This window comes from Pinus tabuliformis, chromosome 1_1 (genome assembly GCF_031772625.1).
Source record: "Pinus tabuliformis cultivar Carrire ecotype Pingquan chromosome 1_1, CPIR1, whole genome shotgun sequence".
NCBI lineage: Eukaryota > Viridiplantae > Streptophyta > Pinopsida > Pinales > Pinaceae > Pinus > Pinus tabuliformis.
In genome coordinates, this window is record NC_142297.1 from 692,370,988 (window position 1) to 692,377,521 (window position 6,534).

The window sequence follows — 6,534 nt, forward strand, 5'->3', positions numbered from 1 at the left end:
TCGGTGAAAGGAGTGTGGAGTATTTATTAGTGTGTGCAGCATTGAAATTTGGTGTGAAGCTCTTTGTGATTGTTGTTGGCATATTAAGCTGAGCGTTGACCAGAGAAATATTGTGGAGTGTGGTAGCATCTTTGTTAAACTATTGCGAGGCACTATAGAGCCGCAAATTCAGGAGTGTGAAAGAGTGCAGTTTTCAACCAGCCTGTTGACCTCCTGTGCATGTCAAGGCTGAGTATGAACCCGTAGATGAAAGCTAGTGTTGGAGCATTCGGTGCTGGATGGTGTTGACTATGTGGGTTTGTGCCTAGTAGAGGCTGTGATAGAAAGATTGCAGTGCAGTGGAGTTTGTCTTGTGGAGCAATTTGCAATTGTTGATTGTTGTTCTTGAGTAGTGTAAGGTGACCACTATTGTGGTTGCCGTTAATTTGAGCAGTGTGGAAAGTATAAATGGTGAATCACTAGAATGGATGAAGTGTATGGGTTCCACACATCGTCGAAGGAGCCAAGCCCGGAGAGAACCTCTGTTTCTAAAGTCAGGAAAAGTGTGTTTGAAGTCTTTGCTTTAAAATAAAGTTTTAAGGAATTATATTGGGCCATTGTTTATGTTTGTTGGAAGAGAACCTCCACCATATTCGACAGGTCCTTCAAACCCTGTGAAAACACACGCTATGTTCCAATTTGGAGAAATGCAATTTTGGCATGACATAGGTTCAATATTTGGGGTACATCATTGATGAGCATGGTGTGCATGTGAACCCAAACAAGATACAAGTCATTCAGGATTGGCCAACCCCAACCACTGTAACAGAGTTCCATAACATTACAGGTCTTGCCAATTTCTATCGCAGGTTCATGTTGGGGTTTTCTCATATCACTTGGCCTTTATGTCAAGTCACCAAGGGCAGAGCGAAAGCAAATTTCTTTTGGTATGAATCCCAACATAAGGCATTTTCCTAGAAGCATCACCTCTGCTCTACACCAGTGCTCACATTACCAGACCTACAACAACCATTTGAGATTGAGACAGATGCCTCTGACTATGCTATTGGTGTATTTCTTACTAAGAAGAGGAATCCAGTGGAATATTACAGTGAGACACTTTCAGACACAGTCTGAAAGTATCCCACTTATGAAAAAGAAATGTATTCCATTATGTAGGCTTTTCGAAAATGTAAGCATTACATTATGGGGAAGGAAACGATCATCCAGAAAAAACACCAAACCCTGTAGTTCATACAAACACAAGGGAAGTTGTAGAATGACCGCCATCGTAAATTTTCCACATACATGCAACAATTCCATTTGAACATTAAGTAAAAGAAGGGCATGACAGACAATGTTGCAGACTTCCTTAGCCAACCATCAATCATGGTGCTGACCACTGTGCTCAACTGTTGTGGGAACGAGACTGTGGGGTGGCCAGATATTTACAAGAGCGATCCAGAATTTGGCAGCACATCCAGACACTCCTTGAAGGTAAGAAAGTTTTAAATTTTTACCTCCAGGATGCACTGTTATGCCACTTGGGACACATCCGTGTTCCTTCAAGTGAGCATGCTAAGATTATTTGGGAGGCACACTACATTCAAGTCACTGGACATTTTGAGGCAGAGAAATCAATGGTAGTGTTGTAGAAATATTTTTATTGGCTGAACCTTTGACGAGATGTTGGGAAGTACATCAGATCCCACACTGCATGCGCCTTGCCAAACGTAACATCAAGAAGCAAGGCTTATATACTCCTCTGCCTACTCATAGTCAACCTTGGGAATCCATATCCATGGATTACATGTCAGACCATCCTTCTATTAAGCATGGAAATGACTGTGTTTTTGTGGTCGTCGATAGATTCTCTAAGATGGCCATTCGGGCATCCTGCAAGAAGAGTATCACAACAGAAGCCATTGCTAAGATCTTATTTGAATAAGTGTGGGTACATTTTTGGATCCCATAGTCCATTATATTAGATTGAGATAGCAGGTTCCTAAGTGCATTTTGGTCAAGTCTCTGGTCGATGTTGGATACCAAGCTCACTAATTCCATGACTTTCCACCTCTAAACTAATGGCCAAATAGAGGTTTTCAACAAGATGATCATAAACATTATGAGTATGTACAACTCGAAGCATCCACAAACATGGGATGAAAGCCTCCCCTATGTCCAAGATAGCTACAATAGAGCTCTCCATAGCTCAACTAGCCATAGCCCCTTTCAGGTGGGGTTGGGATTCCAGCCACTATGTCCCATTGATGTGGCCATACCATTTGCAGCTACTCAGGCAGATTCGTCCCTTGTCTAGTTTGAAGCTGACATGGTTAAAAGCTTCATTGATTGCATTCAAAACATTCGCCAGCAGGTCCATGACATATTGGACAAAGTCAATGCTAAGTACAAGCAATGTCATGATCAACATCAGGTACCAAACAAGTTCTAGGTCGGCGACAAAGTTTGGTTACATTTGCAGAAGGAGCACCTCGTTGGGCCCCACCGCAATATTTTCCCACTACGATATGGCCCTTACACCATCACTAAGGTTGCAGGAGATAATGCTTTCAAGCTCAACATTCCACGATTCCTTGACTTGCACCTAGTGTTCAACGTGGACCACCTTCGACCATACTTTACACCATTACTAGACACATCAGACATTGCAGAACAACAACACACCAACAAATTTAAACCTAGTTTGCATGGAATAGGCCACAACTGATTGGATTATGGACATGCATATCAAGAACACTCGCCGGCAGAATATCCAACTATATCGGGTTGTCAAAGCTGGCCAACTCCTGCACCAAGGCAAGTGGCTCACCAAGGACCAAGTTCAACAGAAGTTTCCCCATCTCATGGAGACACTCAACACTGCATGGATATTGGTGGCCACCATCCTATTCAACTTGGACCCCCACCTTTGTTTCTTTTCAATTTCCTTAATTGTAGCACAACTTACTATTTTTGGCAACTTTTTGGTTCCTAAACTTTTGAAGCCGTTTTGAGGGACTGAAAGATGTTTTCAGGGAAAATAGAGAGACCAGAAAGGTCCCAAATTAGACTACTTCCTTTTCATTTAGCCTCCTCTCCAAGATCTTCGAAATGAGGTATTATGATAGCCAAACGGAGATCATATGCCAAAGTTACGACCCCGAGAATTTGATGTACCAATTTACCCAAACGGGGCCCACAGTTTTGGCGCTTCATCTCTTAGGTTTACATTTTTGGATGTTTATGGTTTTCCATTGTTTCTAAATAATAAATATGCCTTTGAGCCTCATTGTAACACAATTTAGAAGCATGTAGCCACCACATCTCTTCTCAAAGATAAGCTACCATCGTCTGAGCTAGTTTATTTTTATTTCTATATGTAAGCATATTTCAGTTCTTTAATATTAATGAAATGAAGTTTTATTTCTACTGTGTCTTTGTGTATATGCGTATTTATGTTTTTTTTTGCATTCCTGCATAAGTTCAAATCAACATTATGTAGTCTATGCTTTTTAAATCATATTTCTCCCTCAGTAGGCAAACCCTCGACCTCTAAAATGGATTCTTCAGTGACTAGAAACTGTCGGGTTCTTGTTCAGGATATTCTTCCATCAAAAGAATATATAAAGTCATGATACCAACTCAGGTTATGTCCATTGAAGCGATGAAAGATTGATTCCTAGCCTTCATTTCGGAACAATGACAACATTTCTAGATAAACCTAAAAATATATTCCTCTAGATCAAAATGTTTCACATGGCTTGATCTTGTCATCATGCAAATGATCTGACATTGTAAATCCTTCCTCAACCTTGAATCCCCCTAGCAGAACGTTGTAAACCCTTCCACAACCTGGAATATACTTGAATGGACATTGTAAACCTTTCCAAAACCTTGAATCCCCCTGGGTAGACATTGTAAACCCTTCCACAACCTTCCTATATGTTGCGAATGATTTTGTGGGTTTGCTAGAAATTACTGTTTAGGGAAAACTCGATGTTTTTAGGGTTTTATCTTAGACTTATTTATTGGACTTCAAAATGCTGCTAAATGTCACATCAAGGATAAAAAGGGATAGAAATTTGTGAAAAACCACTTAGGCATTTGAAATGAAAAGGTTGGCAACTTGAAAACATAAGTTTAATTTTTTTCTGTGAGTGCTACGAAAATATTTCGTAGTGCAGTGCTATGAAAATATTTCATAGCTCCAATTGAAGGCTTCTAATATGCTTATTTCGTTGCAAAAATTTTAGGGAAAACTTAGTGTTAGATGAAATTACTTGTTTTGACATGTCCTTAGGCTTATATAGAAATTTACACAAAAAATATTATAGGCCCTTACACCCCTTGCATAATTGACTGAAAAGGATAACCTATGAACCTTTAGGGAAGTATAAACTTGGGGCTAACAGTTGGCTTCAATGGGGATATTTTCTCCCCATGAGGAAGTAAAGAACACATAGACCCTATGCCTGACCCATTGAATTGAAAAACTTTGACAATATCCTACGAAGAATCTTAAAAATATCAATATGTTTTATTCTAAAAAATAAACACTATTGATTGGTTAACTGAAAAAATGAAACTAAAATTTATTTAAATTGTCACAACCACTAATCATAATCTTATGGCATTCACCTTGGGCTTCAAATCCTTCAAAGTTACCATCCAATCCTGTAAACTTTTCTGAACGCGGATATGTACAATGAACTATGAAAACTGATATTTCTCAAACCAAGAAATGTTTTAGGAAGCATTCATTTACTGGACCTCCACTCAACATAACTCCATTTATATCTTCCAAAATGAAAGAATTCTTACCTCTAAAAGAAACAATTCTATATGGCCCCTTCCATAAATGATCGAACTTCCCGTGCTTCCCCTTTTCCTCAAAACTGACATCCCACTTCAAGACTAAATCTTCAATCTTAAAATCATCCTCCTTGACCTTTTTATCATGGATATGCTTGATTTTGTCCTGGAACAATTGAGAATTATTATATACTTTCTCTCTTAGCTCCTAAACTTTATTAATTTGATTAGTCCTCCTTTGAAAATCATCAGTTTCTGCATCATGTTTCTGCAATAATCCCATCATGACTATACTCAAGGAAACTGGGGAAAATACTTATGTTCCAAAGACTAACTAGAATGGTGATGTGCCAATGGAATTTTTGATGTTGATCCTATCTTCCCACAATGCGAACTTCAACTTGGTATGACAAGCCTTTTAGTTTTCTTCTAACAGTTTCTTAATGATTATGACTAAACTTTTATTAGATGATTCAACCAGTCCATTGTGTTGGGGTTAACAGGTTGTTGAATGACCTAAGGTAACATGCTAATTCTCACAAAATTTGACGATTTTATGAGATTTAAAAGACTAAACATTATCTGTTATTATCCCACTAGGGAAACCAACTATTTAAAATATACTCTCTAAAAACAGAATCACCACATTATTAGTAGTTTGTCTTGTTGGTATAGCTTTAATCCATTTATTGAAGTAACATTTAGCAATTAATATCCATTTATGTTGTCATCAAGAATGTGGATGAATTTATCCAATAAATTCCAACCCCCATTGTTGAAAACGAGTTTGTACTGATATTAGCTTCAGAGGTAATGATAACAGTTTTGTTTTTGCTTAAAAAAATTGACACTTGAACATGCTACTACTTGTTTATGTACGTATGAAAAAAGATTTGGCCAATAATAACCTGCTCTAAGGATTTTATTTATTTTGGCTTTCCAGTAGTGATTCCCTCCACACTCCTTGATGAAAATTTTCTACCATCTTTTGTATTTAGTTTCAATGAGGCAATTCAAAAGGATCCCTGCTGGATATTTCCAAAATAAGTAGCCATCAAAACAATAGAACTTGGCACTTTTAAGCTTCAATGACCGTGCTCCAGTTTCATTCATCCCTGGTGGGGCTTCCAAATTTTACAGAACATATATTATGTCATTATACTGGGGGAAATTTCTAAGTTCATTAGATACCTTAAGAACTAACCTTTCTTCTGAATCATTGGAAAAGATTGAGGAAACATTATGCCCAAAGTGTCACAATTGGTTTCAATCATCAGTTTTTCTAGACCTTGAACTTTGATTAAATTTCTTGGTTAAATCTCTAGGTCATACTCCTATAATAGTGCTATCCACTTGCCTCTTTGACCATCGTTGTGAAGCTGACTTAGGACGTCCTTTACAACAACGTTGGGAGAAAATGCTATTACATGAGAGTGAATAGCATGTACCCTGAAATATGTTAGTTCTTTTACCAATGCAAAGGCTTGTTTTTACATAATGTTGTATTTTAACTCTGCATCTCTTAAAGTTCTACTAACAAATGAAATGGGATGTTCCTAATTATCCTTATTTTCTGCAACAGGATTCCTAAAATAGTGTGTTTTGAAGCCAATGAAAAGACTGCGAATTATTTTGAGAAATATGGGTTGATAAGAATGGGGCTTTAGTTATTTCTGATTTGATTTCTTCAAAAGATTGCTTGGCTACAAGTGTCCACTTGACTTCACTATTCTTATTTAA